The following is a 22,109-nucleotide window of genomic DNA, read 5'->3' as shown; positions in this document are numbered from 1 at the left end:
AAAAAGATCAATGTATTTATTTGAAAAAGAAACCTCGTCCTGTGTTTTTCTCAGTAACTTAAAATTCTGGGATAGCTGGGGGTGTCGTTGTCAATGTGTGTTAGGGGGTTTCGTTGTCAGATGTGTGTTGGGGGTGTCGTTGTCAGATGTGTGTTGGGGGTGTCATTGTCAGATGTGTGTTAGGGGGTGTCGTTGTCAGATGTGTGTGTTAGGGGGTGTCATTGTCAGATGTGTGTTTAGGGGGTGTCATTGTCAGATGTGTGTTGGGGGTGTCGTTGTCAGATGTGTGTTAGGGGGTGTCATTGTCAGATGTGTGTTAGGGGGTTTCGTTGTCAGATGTGTGTGTTAGGTGTCTGTGGCCCTGGGCCAGACCCTGTCAGGGCAACAGCCGTAGTCCATTTTCTCCTGAATGTTTCACTGCAGGGCAACGTGGATGTGTCTTGATAGAGAATTGTAGACATTTGGCTTATGGGAAATCATGGAGCTCGCTTACTACAGTGGTTTCCAAAATTACTTTGGGGATGTGTTGGTGCAATGACCCTCTCTTCAAAGAAGTCTTATGAAAGCCGATGTCTTAAAAATGAATAGAAACAGAATTCAGCCAGGGCTCAGATTGGGACGACCCCTGGAAACCTGGGGCCCATACAAGCTTGACCCCCAGGTAAAGTCAGAGGACCACAGAGCCCACAAAAACATCCTTTTCATTTAACCCCGCCTTTCATCAAAGGAGTAACTGGAAGCCACAAGCGGTCTCAGGCTGGCTGGTGACTAGACCAGAGTTCAGTTCTTCTCTGTCCCTTGTAGGCCTTCTGCCACCAATCACTCATTTCCACGCCGGGTCAAGTTTTACTTCAGATAGGAAGAATCAGTTAGGAAGTGATTCGCACTTTTCCACTTTTAATTATTTCCCTTTAATCCAGATCATGTCTAGATGTTTTGGCTCGTTCCAATGTGCTAAACAGATTTCTGAAGCCCCAGCCCTGGGTGTGCTGCTCTAACCCTTGGAGGTCTCCCAGACCATGAAAAAGCCTGTCGAGTGTCCGGTAACAGGGATTTGAATGCAAAAAGCCTGGTTTTATTCTTGGTCTTTCGTTTGCTTCAGGCCCTTTGCTGGTCACCTCAGTGTTGGTCACATAGGGATCGATTCAGGCAGACAGACCACATACTATTTCTGTGCTGTAAATTTCCAAAGCTTCTTCCTCGTCCCGCTCTCCAACCACATGCTGGAATAAGAAGTGTGTTTGCAGCTATAATCAGCACACCTAAATACTAGTTAAATTCAGAGTGAGTACAAAATCCCTACAGCTCTGGGCTCCGAAAGCAGCTCTAAAAATATCACATGGCCGTGGGCATCTGGGGCCTTTGACAGTGAGGCGACCCCCCCCAACCTTTTTAAGGCTAATGGGGTGTGCCAAAATAGCCCAGATTTCATGTTCAGGGGGGTCTGGTTCATGGAGGATTGTGTCTGACACCAAGGAGTCTTGGCTGCCGACTGGCAGATTCCTTTCGTGTTTCTGTTTTCCTGGGATAAGACACACAGTGAAAGCCATTTCCTTTCCGGTGCGTTCCTGAGGATGGCACCTCCCTTTACTGTTTTGGTGTCCTGTGTGTCTGGCATGTGGTAGGTACCAGGCATAGTTGTGAAGTGGCTGAACTGGAGATTCAGGGGCGTTTCGAGTGGAAGGAGCCTTCAGGTCCCTGCCACGTGCTGTCATTTGTATGCCCCCTATTTTGGCGTTTCGTGTGTGTAGGTCACCTCTTTGATCCCCATGACCACCCTGTGAGAAGTCGGGCTGTTGTCTTGACCCCCAGTTTACAGGTGATGACACTGAGGCTCCCAGGGGTTGTGCGATCGCTCAAGAGCTCATGAATGAAACTTGTAGCTGGGTCTTGCGTCTGGGTCTCCCAAATCTTAGAAAGTCTTTCCATTTCACTACTGACTCCAGGTAGAGGTGTGATTAAACAATACGGTCAATGTTTAAATTAAAAAAAAAATGAATGATAGTAAAAGACACATTACCATCAATCCCCCTCAAAATAGGCTGCCTTGCTTCGAACACACTTATCCCACCGTTCTTGCCACTTGCTGAAGCAGTTCTGGAAGTCCTCTTTCGTGAGTGTCTTTAGTTGCGCTGTCGAGGCTGCCTCGATGTCCTGAACCATTTTGACTTTGGGGAAGAGCAGAAATCTCATGGTGCCAGGTCCAGTGAATAAGGTGGAGGAGGACACACCGTAATGTTTTTATTTGATAGAAATTGCTATATACCAGAAGTGAGGTGTGACACGGAGCGTTGTCATGATGGAGGATGATTTAGGGCATACTTTAAAACACACCTTCTCTCAACCGTAGCTCACACCCGACTGACTGCACTGAGCAAGTTGAAACTTGTCACTCACTGTTACTAAGGTTTGACACTCCACTTCCAGTATTGAATATCCCTGCTTTTCCGTTGGTTGGTACTCGGCAGCAGCATTCACCATATTTCATTATCACAACGGAAAGGCTCTGTGTCACACAGCACTTTTGGTATGTGGAAATTTCTGTCAAATAAAAAAATTAGGGTGTGCCCTCATCTACCTTATTCACCAGATCTGGCACCGTGCAACTTTTGGCTCTTGCCCAAGTCAAAATGACCATGAAAGGTAAATATTTTGAATCGATTCAGGACATTGAAGTAGTCATGACAGTGCAACTAAAGACACTCATGAAAGAGGACTTCCAGAACTGCTTCAGAAAGTGGCAAGAACGATGGGATAAGTGTGTTCGAAGTGAGCAGGAGTATTTTGAGGGGGATTGATGGCAATGTGTCTTTTACTGTAATACATTATTTTATTTAAACATTCACTGTATTATTATTTTTTTTTTTTACCACACCTCGTATATCCTTAAACATGCTGTGTTTTAATGACCTGGCACCTGGGGACGCTGCTCCACCTCAGAGTCACCCTTCTGGAAGGCTCTGTGGTTTATAGTCCCCTCCCTCATGCATTCTCTGATAGCCTTCAATGACATACACTACGGAAATCACGGAGACCACCTCCAGTTCTTACTCATCTGCACAAAGCTCTAACTGGTTTGTCCACCCCTTGTTGCTCAGAACAATCATTCTACAGTGGCAAACCTGGGAATATACTCTGTTCAAAACCCCATCACTGGCTCCCAGGGCCTCAGGGGCCAAGTTCAGACTCTGTCTAACCCAGGAGGAAGCTTATGATCGAGCTGCAGCCTTTACTCTTGGGCCCCCAGCGGACACCTGGCTGGAGGCCAGGGGATGACTGCTCACGGGTCACTCCCTCCCCTCGGTCAAGCGTCTGCAGGGAGCCTGTCCCGAGAGCCAGCCTGGTGGGAAGCCCGTCCTCTGTGCCCATGCTTGCCTCTGTTGGAGCCTCTTCCCTCCGCCCTGCAATCACGGATGCCCTCAGCTGCAACTGGACTGTGAGCTCAGCGGGAAAGGCCCTGCATCTGCTGGGCATAGAGAGCGCCTGCAGGTTAAAATGCACCGAGGAAATGTGTGCTGGGTGAGAGACCTGCATTTTGCAAATTCCCTTTCACGTTCCTTTGTGTGTGGTGCACAGGATGGCTGCTTGGAAGGCTGTGATTGGAGGAAGCTTGGCGCTGTGATTCCTCAGGGAGCCTGGTCTCCCTGGTGTCCACCTTGGCATTGGTGGCCCTGGGCCCAAAGGACTTAATGAGCAGAGAGTGTTGTGGGGGCCTCAGGTGTGTGGTCCCAGATTGTCCCAAGCAGCTTTGCAGTCTCTTACACGGAGCTGGCCCCCGGCAGTGTGTATGGGGTTGCATAACACTGTGATTTCTCTAAATCCGTAGGGTTTGGGCCTTCTAGTTCTGGGCCCCTTTGGCAATCCCAGAGAACACCTGAAGGTATGTGCTGAAAGCTACCTCTGCAAATGCTTTCATTTTAAACATCCTCATTTCTTCCACCCCTTTTCTAATCTTTGAACTGGATATCAGCTGTGGGTGCTGTGGGCATCTCTACCCTCACTCCCACCACTTCCTCCTAGTTTGTCTGTTTCTAGAAACCCAGTACTGGGTTCTCAGCTTTTCTTCTGGAGGCTGCAGCGGAGACCACCGCATCTCGAATGTACCCCTCAGGTAGTGACAGACTGGGGTGGGGAGGGAGGGTGAAGTTCCAGGAAGCATATGGATCGCCGGAGGGCATGTGTCACGTTGCACTGGAAGGTGCCAGATGGACACACGCAGCAGTCTTGTGGAACGGCTGTCAGCATGGCCACCATGGGGTACCAGGCACACTCCTTCCCAGGAAGTTGGAACTCGGTCACCAACCGCCTTGCCCGGCAATCCCGTTTGCTGGTCCACTGCTCTGTACTCTGTACTTTCCCTGGGGAAAGGTCCAGAAGGTGAAAAGGAAGGGCTTAAGGACAAACCGAGGTAGCTCCCTAATTGCTGTGACAGTGACAGTACGCGCAGACAGACACACGAGTAGAGGACAAGCCTTCTGTGCTTTCTTTCCACGGAAGGAACACTTTTCCCTCATCTATCACCCAGTTGTAAAAACAGCAAAAAACAGTTGTAAAGCAGCCTAGTGAAAAGAAAGTTCCAGACCCAATGGTGTAGTTGCCCGTAGACTTCTCAGCATGTACCTTGAGAAAATGGCCCGTGTGACCCACTTATGAAGTGGCTGGTGGAGCTCCACGTCCCTCTGGGGAATTGCGAAGGTCAGACGGTGACTTCCGCCCTCAGCCCATTACGTGGCAGCCTCTTTGCTGAATCATGGGGGCCAGTTCCTAGGACTTTGATGTGGCCGTTTGTGCCGCGCCAAAGCCTCCTCGCCCACTATTCTGGGAATGTCCGTGTGGCCATAATGGGCTTCCCACGGGTGCTGGGCTGGCCGCTCTTCCGGTCAGGCCTTGTTTCTGTGCTCCTCGGCAGGAGCGTGCTGAGGGGTTGGTGGGCAGCTTGGTGTAGGTGGTGATAGCCGCAGGGTTCTAGTCTGTTCCAGACACCACGGGCCGAAGCACCAATGGAGGTAGTTTTTTGGCAGAACTTTTTTTTCCAAATCAGACATCATGTATGATCTGTGCTAGGTTAGAGGACTCAGGACCCTCTTCCCTTCTACCCCGAGTCTCCGTGCAGCTCCTGGGGCCCCTTCCCGGTTCTAGGCTGGCCTTCCTGCTGGCACAGAAGCGGAGTTGGGGGCCTGAAACACGTGTGTACATGCCGTGACGGAGGCGGGCCGGGCCTTGTGCTCCTGCTGCCCTCGGTCCACACAGCAGGGCTCACTGTGGGTGTTTTACCGACTCCTTTAACCTTTATGGACATTAACCTGGACGATCTTGGAGCCCCATGGACCTGTGGCCTCACCTGCAGCACCCTGTGGGTTGTAGCTGTCACCCATGTGCTGAAAAGGGCAGTTTTGTCAGCACCCAGGACAGGGAAGGATGGCCACCACACTGATAGCTTCTTAAAAATACTTGCATTAGGATGTGATGACTTTATTAGGGAGATTTAGTGTTTTATTTCTTTTAATTTTCAAAGTTCCTTCCCCCTTCATGTTCGTGTTGACCCTCTGTAATGAACTGCCTGATTTAGTGAGACAGCCGGCATTTGTTGGGATGTCCCTTGTCCAGGTGTGGCATTTTGTGCCCCCGACCAGACTTACTCCTCAGGCACCTTATGAGGGAGGCATTTCACCTGTTTGGCACATGAGGTAAAAGATGCAGAGAGGACCAGCTCGCGATGCAGGCTTATTCCGTGACGGGCCCTCACTGCGCTTCCCGGTGTGACGGACTCCGTCTCCGCCTGCTTCCACTGCGGTCGGCGTGTGCTGGGCACGTGGTCTTGGCCAGCCCAACTCAGCATATGTGTCGTAAGCTCCTTCTTAGCAAGAGACAAACGTTAGATGCCCTCACGGATGAAACTGTCATTAAGAAGCTGCCACTTTCCTCATAGAACCCTTGAAGGAGAGGTGGGGTAACGGATCTGGTCATGACCTGGGTTGGGGATGAGGGTGCAGAGGACGCTGTGGGGGTTGGGAAAAGATCAAGGCCTAGAGCAGGCCCTGTCTGCAGGACACAAAGCTAAGAATTAAATCTCGTGCAATGGCCAGCCTCCCTAAGTTATACTGTAGATGAGCCTGCATGGGCCTCAAGGTCATTGCACAGCAGTATTGCCTGTTCCTCACCACTCTCTCCTCCCTGAGAGCACAGGACATGTGGCACTCCCGCTCAAGTACCCCACTGGCTTATCCCAAATACACAGCTGTCCCCGTGAGCAGCCAGGCCTCCATCCCAGGTTACAGTGCCAGGTCTGTCATCTTGCACGTCAGGAGTGTCCCCGCCATTCTGGAGCCTCAGGAAGCTTGCATTCACGTGTCTGGAGTCTTAGGAAGCCCTGTCACCTTCTCCCTGCTGTCACCATGGGAGGTCTGGGCGTTGCTGGGAGTTAATGTGCAAAGGGAGTAGAGGAGTTGAGCAGTGGGATGGGAAAGGAAGGTGAACACAGAACCTTTGCACAGTTGTTTGTTAATGAAGAAAACAGATCCTGGAGCCCTTTTGCAGCAGGGTGGTGTGAGCAGACCCTGGAGTCCTGAGTCCCTTGATCCCTCCGTGAAACAGGTCTTTAATCTCAGGTACCTGCCCTCAAGCCCAGATCCCTCATTTGTGCCCGGAGGTCACTTTCTCTCTGTGACCTTTTGTGTCCTGAGACCTCCCAGCGCTCACAGTCTGAGACTGGACAGTCAGTTTTCCTCAGCAATGTACAGATTGCCTCTGATATTGTGCAGGTTGTGTTCTGACACTTGAGGCCTCTGGAAAACGGCATGGAAATGTACGTACGAGAAGGAAAAGTGAACTGTGTGTTGTTTTGGGTTTTGCTCATTGAGACCTTTACTTTTATTTTTTCTGTGTCTGCCCCCGGGTGGGTCAGGGAAGGAGAGACGCACAGCCGTGCCTTGGGGGGTACCTTCTTAGCAGAGCCAGCCTCCTGAGGTTTCCAGATCTGCACTCGGAATCCGGCCTGCTTTCTTATTTTTTTAAAGCGGCCTTGCAGAAGGCCGTTTCTGACGCTTGGCGGGCATGCCGGGAGGAGCCTTTACTTTTGTTTTGTTAGAGGAGTTGAGTGGGAGCGAGTTCACCCGGGTCCCTACAGTCTGCTTTTCATCAGGGCGGTGAGAGAGCCAGCGTGTCCTATGGAAAGTGATGACCTCACTTGTCAGTGAGGAAACTTAATGCAGTCCGGAGTGTGAAGAGAGAGCACTCGTGACTCAGAAGGCGTGGAGTGTGGGCGCGGGATTGCTGACATCGGGAGCCTTGGGCTGCTGTCTGCCTGGCATGCACTGCGTGCCACTGGCGCTGTTTCCTCATCTGTAAAGGAAGAGGTCATGTGGTGACGTGCAGCGTGCGGCCCTGGATGTGGCTGGGAAGACCTTTCTCCGGGCCCCGACAGGCCTAGCTTGCCGGGTCTCAGCCCTGCTCTCACATTTACAAGTGGTTTGTTTATTTCTTCCAGGATGGAGGAAGAGCGGAGGAGAGTACTGGCTGCATTTCACTCTGAACTTGGCAGTGAAGGGATTTGTGAAGTCATTGGCCAGTGGCATGCCAATTTAAGGGGAGCGTGTGTGTGTGTGTGTGTGTGTGTGTGTGTGTGTGTCTTTGGCATTGAAAAAAGCTTTTAAAAAAAACCCTGCTCTGCTGTGTGAAATAAACCTGGCTCCCTTGATGTCTTTCTTGGTTTGTAGATTTATCATTTGTCCTCTTTATTATGCCTTTTCTTGTATTTTCCCTTTAAAACATCATGTGATACTTTTGCAACTGGAAAAGGTAATAACAGACGCTTTTCTGTTCCTAAGTTTGATGTTGTCAGCCCAAGGTTTCTAACTGCCTATTAGGGCATCACAAAAGGAACCCTGGCTTCATAGGCATTCAGTTCGTATTCAGATGATGTTTTCTTTCCTTGGTTGTACTCAGATGTTAGGATAGTAATATGCAGCGCTGATCTAAACAGGAAAGAAAAAAACAACAACAAATGATTTTCTGAGGGGTAAAGGTATTTGATTTTTGATATCGAATTCCTATAAAAGTATGTATTCTGTCTTAGAATGCTAACAGTCCACTTAAGACTTCCATTAAGCACCGACTCCACGCGAGACTCCGTGACTGGAGCTTTTGGGGTTCCAAAGGTATGTGACATAGATTCAGCCTTCATACATGTGTTAACGTGTTTGGAGAGAGGAGGCATGCGTGCTAAGGACACCATTCAGATGTTATTTCAAAGAGACACATGACGCTGAGGAATGGGAATTCTTGTTTCCTCACCTGTGAGGTCAAGGTAACACATACCCCATCAGACTGTAAGTAGGCCAAGCACCTACCTTACTGGACAACCAGTAAAACATCCCTTCCCTTCCCTTCCCTTCGATTTTGTGCAGTTATTTATGCACCTGTCTTATTTTATCTTTACACTGGAAACTTCCCGAGGCAGGTGGCAGGTGCTGCCTTGCCCAGTGCCCAACCCCCTACCCCTTATATCACGCCCCCTTCCCCCAAAACCCTCCAACCCCCGCACCTCCCACCCCCGTCAATGCCAAAATCACACTTTAAGTTTTAGAGAAGTTGTGTACTCAGTCAGCAGTTGTGTGCCTCGTGAAGCAGTGAAATTTACCAAGTTCTTTACAAATATATTTTGGAAGAAATAGAGACGATTTAAACTGTGTGCGTCTCATCCTGAAAAACTGGCCAGAGAAGCTGTGGAATTATTTCAGATTGGGGTCATTCTCCCCATGCCGGGTGTTTTCTTCCCCTCTAGCTGGGAAGCTGGAACAAAACAGCAGTGATGGCATGAAGTCTGACCGGTCGCCAGTTGGCATAACTGGCATTGGTCTTCCCAGAACCCAAAAAGACTCTGCCTTGAGGTTTGTTTTGGGAGAAGGATAAATTGCCACTGTAGAAACCCCCCATCACCCAGAATATCCCAAACAGCCCATTCTGAAAATAATATTTTCAAGTAGAGGTTAATAGCAGCTACATTCCTATTCCATGGCAACCCCTTCCTCTTGCATTTCTGAGATGCATAAATATTGGTGTGAGAGGAAGAGTGAGCGAGAGAGCGTGTTCTGAGCTGGTCTGAAGCAGGTTGTGTAGTAAAATCATGACCTGTGGGGACTCACCGTGGATAGGACAGTCATGGAATTGGTGGTTCGGGCGACTGTCCGGGTTACGGGGGTCCTTCTTCAGCTGTTGTGTTATCCACTTCCCTCTGCCAGACCTTGGGCTCCCCTCCTGGGCATTTCCACCTGGAAGCCTCTGTCCTTTGCACGTCTGTGCGTCTTTTCCCAAATGGATCCTACTTTCTCGGCTCCTGTTAATGGTGTCAGGAGGTTTTACAGCCCTGCACGCGAGTTATTTTGGAGACATCTTGGTCTGGTCCTTCCTCCCACTTGTCATTGTCCGCCACGCTGCTGAGACGTCTTCCCTGGGCGTGACTGTCCATCCTTTTTTGCTTCTTCTTTTCCCTGTCCCCACTCCCTGAATTGAGGTTCTTATCCCTCCATACATGAGTTATAATGAATTCTGACCCATCTCGTTGCGTTTAGATCGTCTTTCCTCCGGTGAGAGTCTGATTTGTCTGACAAATTGCCGCAAATCAAGCTTTGAAAGTGTTATGTGAAACATGTAATTCCTCATCTACAGAAGGAAGAGCTCGTCTGTCACTGTCCATAGGTCCTCCTCCCGGAAGCACAGAGCTTGGGCTCTCAGCAGCATGCAGGCAGGAGGACAGAGAGCCACGGTCCGTGATGGCTCCCACCCCACCTCCACTCTGCCCCTTCAGTGCCCGCTGGCCCAGCTGTGGGTACCTGCCTCTCTCTGAGGAGCCCCTCGTCCTAGGGCTGCAAGTGTGGATACGAGAATCCCGCCGTGGAGCCGCCTCAGCCAATGGGCCAGCAGGTGGGAGGTAACTGGCCTGGCCTTGCCTCAACGATGGGCTGGTGATGAGCAGGCTGCGACCGCAGGTCCCCGAATGGTTAAGATGAAGTTCCCATTACCCACAGTGGTGGTGGCTTGATGAATCCTGCTTTCCTTGCCTGCCTCACTTTGCATTTCCATAACTGTCTCCTGGGACCACCGCCTGCTTCTGGGGGAAGCCGCGTCAAGATGTGCTTCTCTTCCTTTTTGTGCAACGCACAGAAAAACCCAAGAGCTTGCTGGGAGAATCAGATGAATTAAAGGACATGAACGTGTTTTTAAATTCAAAGCACTAATCTGTTTGACTTTGGAATCCATACTTTGGCGGATCTGATTAGTATTTCAAGGAGCACTGGTGTCTTTTCAGAAATGGGTCACCATGTGCAATGAGCTGTTGGCGTCTGTGGAGTAGGGAACTGTTCCCTCATGAAAGGATTCTGAATTGTGTGAGATCTGTTGTCAGTTGCTTTTAAATTGTGTGTTCTTCCTTCACTACCACGGCTACTCTCCGGGCATTGCCACTGTGACAGGGAACAAAGTGAAATTTTCTATGAAGACGGAGTATTACTGGTGAGACAGTAGAGATGGCACGCCATGGGCAAAAAGTGCTACTGACGGAGACGAGAGCCAGGCTGTCCTTGCCAACCCCGAGTGTGGCCCTTGGTCAAGTTCCTTCTCCCCCCCTCTTGAGAAGGCTGGAAGAGATACGTATGTTCTAGAACTTTCTGGCTTTCCTTGTTTGCATTAGAAAATGCAAAATGAGAATCTCCTTCAAGATGACTCACAAGTTAAAATATGTTGGCTTTTCTTTTTTTTTTTTTCTTTTTGGCTGCAGCAGGAGGGCAGTGAACATTTAGGGCACAGAAGCCAGCCAGGTCAGAGCAAACTCCCAGCGGGCAGGCCCAGCTGAGCCAATCGCTCGTCACGTCCTTCGCTGGGGCAAACCCGGTGTTGTGCCTTTATTCTGGGAACACCACAAGCGACTCCAGTCCTTGAAATATGTCCCTGTAGCAGTGGCAGTAGGGCCCGGGCTCACTGGCAGGATTCCTCGCGTTGAAGGCACTCCTCCCCTTCTCTGGGTCGGCCTATTCTCAGCACCAGGAACAAACACGCTTGACCAAATGGTCATTTTCCCCAGCCGTGCAAAACAGCATTCCGTTACCTGTAAATTGGTTGTTTACAAATCAGTTTAGCCGCCATGTCTAGAAAAACAACTTTCCTTCTGGAGAGAGGAGACACTCTGAACTTGGTGGGTTAGTTGCCAGTGCCTGGGCGAATTGTCCTCAGGCGTCAGGGTGGCGACAGCCATGCTGTTCCTCGGTCTGCCGCCTTCCAGTCTGTCCCATTCCGCTGCAGTGACACTGAGCTTGGCGGGTTCCTGTCGCTCAGATGAGGTTTCAGGCTCAGGGACGGTCTGGCCGTGGCGTCGGTCTTGCCTCGGGTCTCCAGCCTCCTGGTCTGGGGCTGCCACCAGGGTCTCGGTGCCAGCCCATTCGCGAGGCATGGCAAGGACATCGGCGGTCATTTCTGGGGCAGCACTGACTCTTCAGGCCTCCTCAGCTGTGCGTCTCCTCCATATTTAGTCCTCACTGCAACCCTCTCTGCTAAGCTCCATGGGGGCTGAACTGTGTCCCCCCAAATTGATAGGTTGGAGTCCTGACCCCCGTAGCTCACAGTGTGTTTGGAGAGAGGGTGTTTATAGGGGGGATCAAATGGAAATGAGGTCATTAGTGGGCTGTAACCCAGATCACAGTTGTCCTCAGAAAAGGGAAATTTAGAGACAGATGTGCAAAAAGCAAAGCAGTGTGAAGAGACGGACTAGACAGTGTGTACATACCAAGCAGCGAGGCCGCAGAGGGGACCAGCCTCCCACACCCTGACCTTGGACCTCGGCCTCCAGCACAGGAGACAGTAAATGCCTGTCCTTGAAGTCCCCCATCGCTGGTGCTCTGTTGCTGCAGCATTAGGTGACTAACACAAGTATCATCATCTTTGTTTTGTAGATGGGAAAACTGAGGCCCGGATGGGTTACGTAACTTTCCCACATTCCCCTCGCGAGAGGGCTGCAGGCGGTGACCCCGGCCGTCTGGTCCTAGCGCAGCCCCCTGGCCCAGGAGGTGGGCAGCGTCAGCCTTCTTTCTGGACACCTGCAGGGGCCTGGTTTCATCACTCCTCGGTGACCTCTCAAGGGGCTTAGTGCTCCCACTTTCCTCCCACGTCCTCTGATTGTTTGAAGTTCTGGGCTAAAGTTATTGCTCCCAAATCATGGGCTACATAAAAATTAGTGCAAAAAACAGTCGCTAGACAAACTGACCAAAAACTCGATGGCATGAAATTTTGTGTGTTGAAGTCACTCTCAGCTCCACCTTAACTTCCCAAGACTTTGTTTTGTTCCTTTGTCACATTTTTCTTGTTACAAAGTGTGGCATACACTTTGCGGACTATTCGGCAAGTGTGGAAAAATAGAAAGGCTGATGGCCGTTTTCCTTCATTGTTGCTGTCCGCTGGGTTTCCAGCCCTCTTTCCTTGTCCTTGTTGCAGAAGCCCCAGGAGATATGGGGTCCCGACGGGGAAAGCTGTGCGTGTGCAGTGTTCTCTTCAGCTCCCTCGATCTCCAAGGGTCTGTGAGCTATTGCCTGATGGAAATCCCTTCAGCGGTCTGGTTCCTCGAGTCAGCCTGATTTCTTTGGCACCGTCTGAGCCCTGGAGGGTGGGGGCTGGGGTCCCACCGATGGGCATGTCTGGTATCTATACTCATATGTTGTTCGGCCTAGGTTCCAGAGAGTTAATGAATGTTGCCATGTGATGGTTAAGACTGAAAAGCAAATTGAGTTCTGAGGTGGGGTCTGGCCAAGAACAAGGGGGTCTGATTACCGAGTTCCCCTTGACGCTTCCCTCTTGCAGACTTCGTGCCTTCTGCCCATCATTCAGCTTGTAACATGGGGCCGTGGTTCTTCTAAGGGCAGACAGGCCCCGGGTGTCAGCGTGGTGGTCTGGCAGCTCCACTGACCTGAGAATGAGGACGTCTGTGTGCTCACTTGGTTCTGCCACTCAGCTCTGTGGCCATGGGAGTCACTTGTCTCCAAGTGATGTCTGGGAGACGACTGGGACCGTGTGGTCCCCAGGCTCTCCCTCACTCTGACATTTACTGGATTTTTGGCGTGGCTTAAACTCCCGGTTATCTAACTCTGCGTCCTTACCTCTGAATGAAGCCTTGACTGTGTCTCTACTTTAGGTCAAGAAACGATGGACTGTATATTTCTAGATTCCTGTCTTGGGTTTTTGAACTCAGTGCCGTTTTCTTGCTGGTCGCTTCTTACCGTCTGTAAACCGGAGATTGCAGCCCTCCCCCCTGGAGGAGGAGCCTCGCCTCTCTCTGCTCAGGCCCTTGGGGGAGGAATGGATGGCTCCCTCCTCCAGACCCACAGGCTGGTAGGAGTACCAGCAGTCAGGCTGCAGCCCCCGGAACCCACGCGCTTTCCTGGGAGCCAGAGCAGTAGCACGCAGGTGAGTGGATTCTAATTTCCCCTGTTCTCTCTCCCCCCCACGCTCATCGCCATCTGGGTTTTGGACACAGCCTCGGTCATCTGCATGGTACTTCTACAGAGAGGTTGAGTGACAGGCTGAAATGCTGCCCTGCTTCTTTGTTCTTTTGTCAAACTTCGGGAGATAACTTTCCCCCAAAAGGGATATTACATAACTTCTAATTTCGCCCCCGCTCACCTTCTTAAACTGCACATGTTTTTCTAGGTCTGTAACTTATTTTTCTCTTTTAGAAGAATTTTTTGAGTGGGTTGGGCTGAGTGGAAACAACCCCAGGTGGTTTCTTTGTGGGCTAACCACTATTTCTTGGAATGGGAATGTGGGATTCGGTTCCCCTTGGAAAACCCTTTCCCTTTCCTGGCCCCACCCTCCTTTCCTGGCCTCTCTAGTTTCTGAACTATTTTACCTGAGAGATTGGCTGCATGTTTGTGACCGTGGTTGAAAAGGCACATGGCTGGGTCCCACCATGGGTGGGACCCTCTACACACTACTGAGGCCAAGGTCAGGGGTCCCAGTCCTGTGCTGTGTCCCACGGGGCCCAAACTCCCAGAGGAAAACATCTCATAAATGCCGCGGCTGGCCGAGTAGATGCATGGACAGGAGAGAACTCATGAGGTCAGTTCCCTAAGTCACCTTAGCTGGAGAAGCGCACGTCCTCTCCCCGTGGGGCAGAGTGCTCAGTGAGTCATGATGACAGCAGGCACCCTCTCCAGGGGGTGGCTGGACTTAGGGTTGGGAGAGTGTAATTCTGCTCCAGATTACCTCGCTTTGAAACTAGGCCCTGACATTTAATGCTGGACAAGCGCTGTCCCACAGCCGTGCTATAGTGCAGTGGAGGTGTTTGCACTGAATAAGGTTTCCTTGTTCACTGCACCCCAAATTGGGGATGCCTGTTGGTGTTGAATTGGCACCAACAACCATTGGCTGGCACCACAGACTAGCTGGCTTCTTTCATTGCACTTTCTCAGCTTCCCTCATGTGTATTGGCTTGAGATGGCCACCATATTGTCATCAAACCCACAGAATAAATGTCATGTAGGAGTCAAGAGCATGAGGCAAGGTGGCATGGCTTTGACCCTGAGAAGCTTACAGACGTAATGTGGAGGAAAGACTTGATGTCTGAATGTCAGTTGTGGTCGTGGTGCCTCAGACTGCGCTCCTGAGGGTCACGCCATGACTGGTGTTGAGGTGGTCTTGGAAGGTGCCATTGAGCCACATGGTGGTGGAGGGACACGACTCACTCGGGATGAAGGAGACGAGTGGACATTTGTGCCATTGGAACAGCACGAGCAAAGGCTGAGCAGTGGGAAGGCCTGGAACTTCTGCAGGAAATAAGCAGCGGAGCGGGCGGCTGAAACAGCAGGTTCTCCCTCGATACTGACCGTGAGCCCCTCGTGAGGTAGGGCAGGCTGTGTGGTACAGGCTGTAGGTGGCCGAGGGTCAGCTTGTGAAACGTCTTCACAACAGGCTCAGGCATTTGGAATGGAAATGAAATTTTAGGGAAGGAAGAAAAAACAAACTTCATTAGAACATTGAACGATGTTTAGTGAGGGGGAAGGTTAGCATGGTGGGCAGGATTTTCACCCGAGGTACCTACTGTGGGGTCAGCGTGTGGCCTGCGGTTTCCATGCCCGTCGGTTTAAGAATCGCCTTTGGCTGCCTTGCTGGTGAACAGCAGAGTCCATTAGCTGCTACCTGAGACTGTATGGCTCTCCACGCCCAAAAGACCTACTGTCTGACCCTCTGCCGATGAAACTTGCCAACCTTCGGTCTGCACCTTTACTGGGCTTGAGGATACCATGTTGAGCGCCAGTGCAGGAAGGATGTGCAAATGAAGATTGGGGAACAATTCTGGACTGCATAGTGCTTTCGGCCATGGGGGTGCTTGTTACTACGTCTGCCAGCTCAGTACAGAATCCGTAGGTTGGGACGGTGAAGCTCACCTCTACCTGCCTGTTCACTACAAGTACAGCGATGGAACCATGTAGAATTCTTAAGAAGTGAGGCTGGGGATTAAAGCATGATTTTGCATATCCCTGAGATGGCTACATGCAGCCTAATCTCATTTCAGGAAATAAGGAACTATAGTGTGTGCTTAAGAGGCAAAGACCAGGTCTGGACTGCCAGCTGGTCCACATCCTGCCCTCGTCACTTAGCCTCTCTGTGCCTCAGTTTCCTCCTACAAAACGAGGGGTGATTGTTCCTGCCTCGTGAAGCTATTGTACCGTTAAGTGGCAAATGAGTTTACCAAACTCTCAAGTTCTCATTATGAGTGAGCTGTGATTATTACCTCTTAATTCTTATTTGAGTTAATGCTGCTCCTTTATCCCTTGTGGGAAAATTGAAACTCCTGAAAAGGCTGACACTGTGAAAGCCTCAGGCCCTTGTCTCAAATCTGAACTCTGAGAGGCAGCCAGCTGATCAGAGGATGTTGAACCTTTTGACAATAATATGAATGTCAGATTTTGAATTCGGCAGACACGTGTAGGAGAGCAAATGCAGACTGACATTTTTTTTTGGAAATCTGAGTTACCTCAGAGAAGAAAATTACTATTAAAATATCATTTGGAACTTTCAATTTATACAATAGTGAAATACATCTCCTCACTTTAAATAGGTAGATAGATGGGTAGAATGAATGGCCACTAACCCTTGATTGAATTAAGGCCAAAAGACCCTCTGTGTATTTCAAATGATTATTATTATGACATTAAGGTTATTTTATTAAAATCTTTGTAACTTTTAAATAAGGATATCCACATGGTTTACAGCCACATGTATCTAAAGGTAAATGTGGAGAATTCTGGTCTGCCTGTGCCTGGCTGTTCTCTCCACCTCCCGACCCTCCCCTCCCTGTGAGGTCCCCGTTTTAATTAGGATCTGGGGTATTGATCCAGTCTTTCTTTGTGCAGATAAAAATAAGTACAGATATACACCAAGTTTACACGACAGTCAGCGTACAATACTGTTCTACACTTGGCTCTTTTCTCTTGGGACGTTTTGTCGATCTTTTTGTTTTAATGCCTGTGAGACACTGTCGTCCTTGCTACTGCACGGTTTTCCACTGTGTGCGCTGTCCGTGGCTCATTTAACTTGCCCCCTACTTGGGTTGTTTTTAATCTTTTGCCATGCCAAACAAGACCATACTGACTACCTTCTTATACTGGCCACATGGAATTTCTGGGTCAGTGGGTAAAGGAAGGTAAAATTTTGTTAGCTGCTGACAGACCCCCCTTTTCATGTGTTGGATCCTGTTGAACTCCAGCCAGTAAGGTAGGAGAGTGGAAATTGACCCACAGCTGCACCAACAGAGTGTTTGGTCAAACATTTGAACGTTTGCCAGTGAGATAGTTTGCCTCTTGTGTAGTTAATTTGCATTTCTCTTCTTATGAATGCGTGGACTTGGGGGCCATTTGTGTTCCTTTCCCTGTGAACTATCTGTTATTCTTAGATCACCTTTTTCTATTAAGCTGTTGCTCTTCTGTGTCTCAATTTCGAAAACTGTTTTAGGGAGGGGTTAACTCTTTGGGATAAGTTGTGCAAATTTTTTTTTTTCATTTTGTTATTTATTTTGCTTTTCCTTGGCTTTGCAGAAGTGTTTGAAACTTAGAAGTATTTGAAATTTAGATATGAAGAGGAATGTTGCAGAAAGAAAAACAGTTTCTCCTCATCCTAATCAAACAGTAATTTTACGAGTGTGAGTGTGTATCTTTTCTTTGTAGTGCCTGACATAACGAGCATGTACTTTTTTAAAAATAATTTTTATCGGGGAATATTGGGAACAGTGTGTTTCTCCAGGGCCCATCAGCTCCAAGTCGTTGTCCTTCAATCTAGTTGTGGAGGGCGCAGCTCAGCTCCAGGTCCAGTTACCATTTTCAATCTTTAGTTGCAGGGGGTGCAGCCCACCATCCCATGCAGAAATTGAACCAGCGACCTTGTTGAGAGCTTGCGCTCTAACCAACTGAACCATCCGGCTGCCCTTCCAGAAATTCAGTGGCAGCTCGTTGCCTTCAATCTAGTTATGGAGGGCGCAGCTCACTGGCCCATGTGGGAATCGAACCGGCAACCCTGTTGTTCAGAGCTTGCGCTCTAATCAGCTGGGCCATCCGGCCGCCCCGAGCATGTACTTTTTAAGCTCATTTTCCACTCACCAACATTGTATCCTAATGCCACTGGTTACGACTGCAAAATGACATTCTGTGGCCCACACTTTTCCATTTTTCTGCTCTTATTTCCTTGGTATCACCTTTCAAAAATGACATTGGTGCACTTAGAGCTTTTTAATATTATGGAAAATGCTGTAATGAACATGTTCTTGCTCCCAGTTTTTTATTTTATGGGTCAATTCCCAGGAATGGGGTTACTTGACTAAAGGATTTAAACATTTTTAAGGTCCTGGAAAAATATCGCCTATTGCCTCTCAGAAGTGTTCTAGCCTTGCATATTATCACTAGCCATGCTTGTTTGTTAGTTTCTCCATCACTGGAACCAAATTATTATTCAGAAAATGTCCCGTTGATCTTATAGGTGGAAAATGAGCCCTGTCATTTTTCACACGAGTAAATCAGGGAGCAGATTGCTTAGGAGACATGCCAAGATCAGGAGGCTGGCTGCAGGCCAGTGTCCTGGTTCCCAGGAAGGGAAAGCTGGCACGTTTCTACATGAGTTCACAGCAGAGCACAGGTGACTGGACAATGTTCACATACATTTAAAGGGCCAAAATGAGCATTTTTACTTCAGTGCAGAAAAATCACACCTAATTGCTAGTAAATCCTGAGCCATTCGCTCAGTAGGTACTTCCCATATGAAGCACATTGTAGGTCTGTAGAGCATGGTACCCCGTAGTTGATACTACACGGGCATAAAATTCTCCATTACCAGGAAGCTTCTGGAGTAACAGAGAGCGGGAGCACTGCCACCTGGCTTTTTCCCAGGCGGTGAGTGTGGAGTGTCAGATAAATTGTGCTGACCCGTTTCATGGTGCGTGTTCTCTGTGCTGGCACCCTTATGCCCTCTGTGGGTACGAGAGTGAGCAAAGCAAATGGAAAACACTGCCCTCGTGGCATGTACATTCTGGAAAGGGAGAAGAGGATAGATGTTACAATGAGGAGGTGAAACAGTGGACAATGCCAGGTGCTGGGGAGGAAAGGAAAGAAGGAATGGAAGGGCATTAAGAAGAAGTGTTGGTGGGAGCGGTTGAGGAGAGTGTATTTCACCTGCATCACAGGCTGTCACTGGGAGCTCTGCATCACAATGGTGTCGTGACTGGCCTGCAGATGTCTGGGGAAGCAGAGGCACAGCCCCCAGGCCCCTACCCTCATCATCTGTTTGGGAGGGGAGCAGACCAGGAGAAGAGAGGACCCTGGGCAGAGCAGGGCAAAGCTGCCCATCATCCTACACAGCCCTGCAGAGCGTGGGCCTGCCCCTCTCTGGAACGTTCCTAAATGCCCCTTCGTGTGGCAGAGGCCGTCATACCCCGGGAATGAGGACGATAGCGGTTGGATATAGCGGGCTCTGTTAATATTATTTTTGGTGCCATAATTCTATCCTAATGGTTCTCAAGTGACCTAAGAGTTTTGCCTCCTTACGAGAACATAGTCCCATTAGACTCATTATCATTTCAACAACTCCATCCTTTCCTGAAACAGACTCCTGAGGCTGTTCCACGTCTGCTCTCTGTGACCGAAGGCTGCACGCACAGGGACACTTCACAGAGTAAAAACCCAGCCTGTAACAGTGCGCTGGAAATAAATATGCTTTCTAGCCTGGCGTTTATGGGTATTCCCAGCAGGAGTGCTTCCCGCCTTGGACGGCTGTGCACAGGTTGGTGGTGGTGTTTTCTTGGGAATAATTTAAGGCCGCATCTCTGTCTCCCTTCAGGAAAGGTTGCGTCAGTTTATTTGATGACACCCAATTCCCTCAGGGGTGCGCTTTGAACAAAGCTTCCTGATCAGGAAACAAATGAATCGCGTCTGCAGTTAGAACACTGACTGTCTGTCTGGGGCTTTCCTCTGTCTTGGTGAATATTCTTTAAGGGAAAGCTCTGTTTCTGCACCTGTGGCGATCCTCATCATCATGTCGGAACTCATTTTAAGTAAGTTTTGTGGTTTGTCTTTGTTGTCTAGCTGAAGGGTAGAGTGGGGACGGCGAGCTGCTGGGACAAAGGGGGACGTGAAGGGATTTGCAGCAGGATCGTGATCACGCCGTCATGGCTTTGGTTTTCCTGTCCATCTGGTGAGCTCATGTGCACTTGAGTCTCCCCAGCTGGAGCCAGCAAACAGAGACTGGAGCTCGTGGGTGTCCTATGAGTCCCTGTTGGAATATGAGTTCTGGAATAGTGGGCGAAGGGCTCGGACATGTGGAGCTAAGGAGCATCGGAACGCGGTCTCTGGACTGGGTGGGATGGAGTTGTGGTGTGTGAAACCTTCCCGACCTCCTAATGCTGGTCACACCTTTTACCCTGTGGTCTTCAGCCCAGCCTGGACATACTGCTGGGCATCGTCCTCCTCGTGCAGTTAGGAGATTCAAATGAGGGGGCAGGGTTTTCCCCAGTTATTAGGACATACAGCCTCTGGTACTGACCATGGGAAAACAGAGGAGCTTTCCGCGTGATTACGATCCATCTTCTCATCAGGGAAGCCGAGCACAGGGTTGATTTCAGCATCTGAGCCAACTGAGTGGTCTGTCATTGTTGTCAGTAGGCCACATGTCTTATTTGGTATCCAGATGACGCTGATGAAAAAGCACAACATTGCACCTTTAACATTCTTAGGTTAGAAACATCAGTGGTGCTGCTTCTCAGAGGGGGCCTCTTGTGTCCTAAAGGTAGACCGGCCGGATTAGCCACTGTGCTTCTGTAGACAGTGGCCGGGTCAGAGGGCCGGCAGTGAGAGACTGGAAGGAAGGAGCCTCTCCCAGTCTCTGAGCAGTGGGTGTGGTGTGAGCACTGCTAGACTGGGTGTAGATGGAGCACTGGGGCAGGAGGAGGGCAGGGGCTTCAGAAGCCCGGAGCCTGGGGTCAGAACCCTGGATTTGCCACTTGTTACCTTGGGTCTTTGGGCAAATCCTTTATCCCTCTTTAGCCTCAGTTCTTACTCTGTCCAAAGAAGACAGTGAGCTGCCGTCCTATCTCTGGTGTTGGTTGCTGAGTTGCACAATTCAAAGTAGGATAAGGACCTTAAGAACTTCGCAGCTCATCGTAAGAATATCACAGTGTGCTACTCGGCTTTATTTGATCAGAAAGTAGGTATATTGGGACCCCTGCAGTTTATCAGGGGCAGGGGGAGCTTCAGTCCTCCTCGTTGGAAGAAGAAAGTGTCCTCTTCACCCCAATGGAACAGGCAATGGCCGACTGAGGCTCGTATTTCTTTCCCAGCTAGTTAACTAGGCACTAAAGGAAAGGGCAAATTGTTTGAGTAGGTTTATTAAAACCATTGAATGGTAATACTGACTCTCATGGTGCTTACATTCTTGAGGGGGGAGAAAACAAAGAATGCATAAGGAAGGACACGTTGCGTATGTGGGGTGACATGCGGAGGGGCGGGGCATGGGTGCTGGCGGCTTCATGGAGGTGATCACGTGATTGAACCAAGTGGGGGACATTAGGACTCGGCCTATGTGTGTTGGGAAACACAAAAATCTGGTATTATTGCCACAGTGGTCATACTGCTGAAGTGCTGTGGCGTTCTCTGGGCTTGTCACACTTGTTTTCTAAGGGGGGGTCTGTTAATAGTCCTGGGGCCATTGTTACATTGAGGGAATAACTGAGCCTCATGGAATGCTGCCAGTTCTGCCCGGCTCATGGCACGGCGGGTTATAGTTTATTAGTCATTGAAAGTGAACTCTGATTATCCCCAAAGGTAGAAATGAGAGTTTGGAGGTAGTTCTCCAGGTCAGGGCAATCACTCCTGTTCTTCCAATGGGATCTGTTGTCTCTCCCACACCTGTGTTGGCAGATGTCACTGCTTCCATATGTGAGGACAGGGGCACTGACGTGCCTCCCACTCCCAGGCGGATGGTGGTCCCCGTGTGAGCACCTCGGCATGCTCCGAGCAGTACGGGAGGCGTGTAAAGGCTTCTGTTGGCTTTCCTGCGAGAAGCCTCCAGAAGTAAGGCTGTGTTCTCTGGGCCCTCAGACGGTCCTGTGCTGTTGTCTTTCTGGAACAAATCCTTAGGAGCCTGTGGGTCTCAGGGAACTGAGTGCCAGGGTCGAGACTCAGAATTCCATTGATGGCAGTTTCAAGCTTCCTGTGTCACAAGGAACTGTTCTGTCGTGTGGACGCCCGAGTCTGTAGTCGTTTCTTTTCATTCTAGTCTCTGGAAGTTACAGCGGGCTGCTGACCTTACGCGCGTTTTAAGGGACATTCTCAGGATGCGGGATGCCCAGGTCCTTGCCTTGCTCCTGACCTGGACTCCACTCTCCTGGAGGGTTTCTGGGAGGAACTTCCAGCCTCGTTGAGCCTTGTCCGGGGCTCCTGTGCCGACCCCACACCTGGAATTGAGCATGCCGACCTATAAAACGTGTCAGCAGACTTTTCTGGAAAGGGCCACGTAGTGAGTATTTTAGGCTTGGCTAGCTGACAGACATTTCTTTGTTTGCTTGTATTTTTGTGTGTTTTATGCTCTTT

General features: G+C 49.8%; 1 protein-coding gene across 4 annotated transcripts in view; it reads left to right on the top strand.

The window, feature by feature from the left end:
• RNF144A (ring finger protein 144A) overlaps window positions 1–22,109 on the top strand; it is a 98,126-nt gene that overhangs the window by 33,972 nt on the left and 42,045 nt on the right. The gene's annotated exons all lie outside the window — the stretch shown is intronic.

This window comes from Rhinolophus hipposideros (assembly GCF_964194185.1).
Source record: "Rhinolophus hipposideros genome assembly, chromosome: 12".
Lineage (NCBI taxonomy): Eukaryota > Metazoa > Chordata > Mammalia > Chiroptera > Rhinolophidae > Rhinolophus > Rhinolophus hipposideros.
This window is presented reverse-complemented; position numbering and strand designations above follow the sequence as displayed.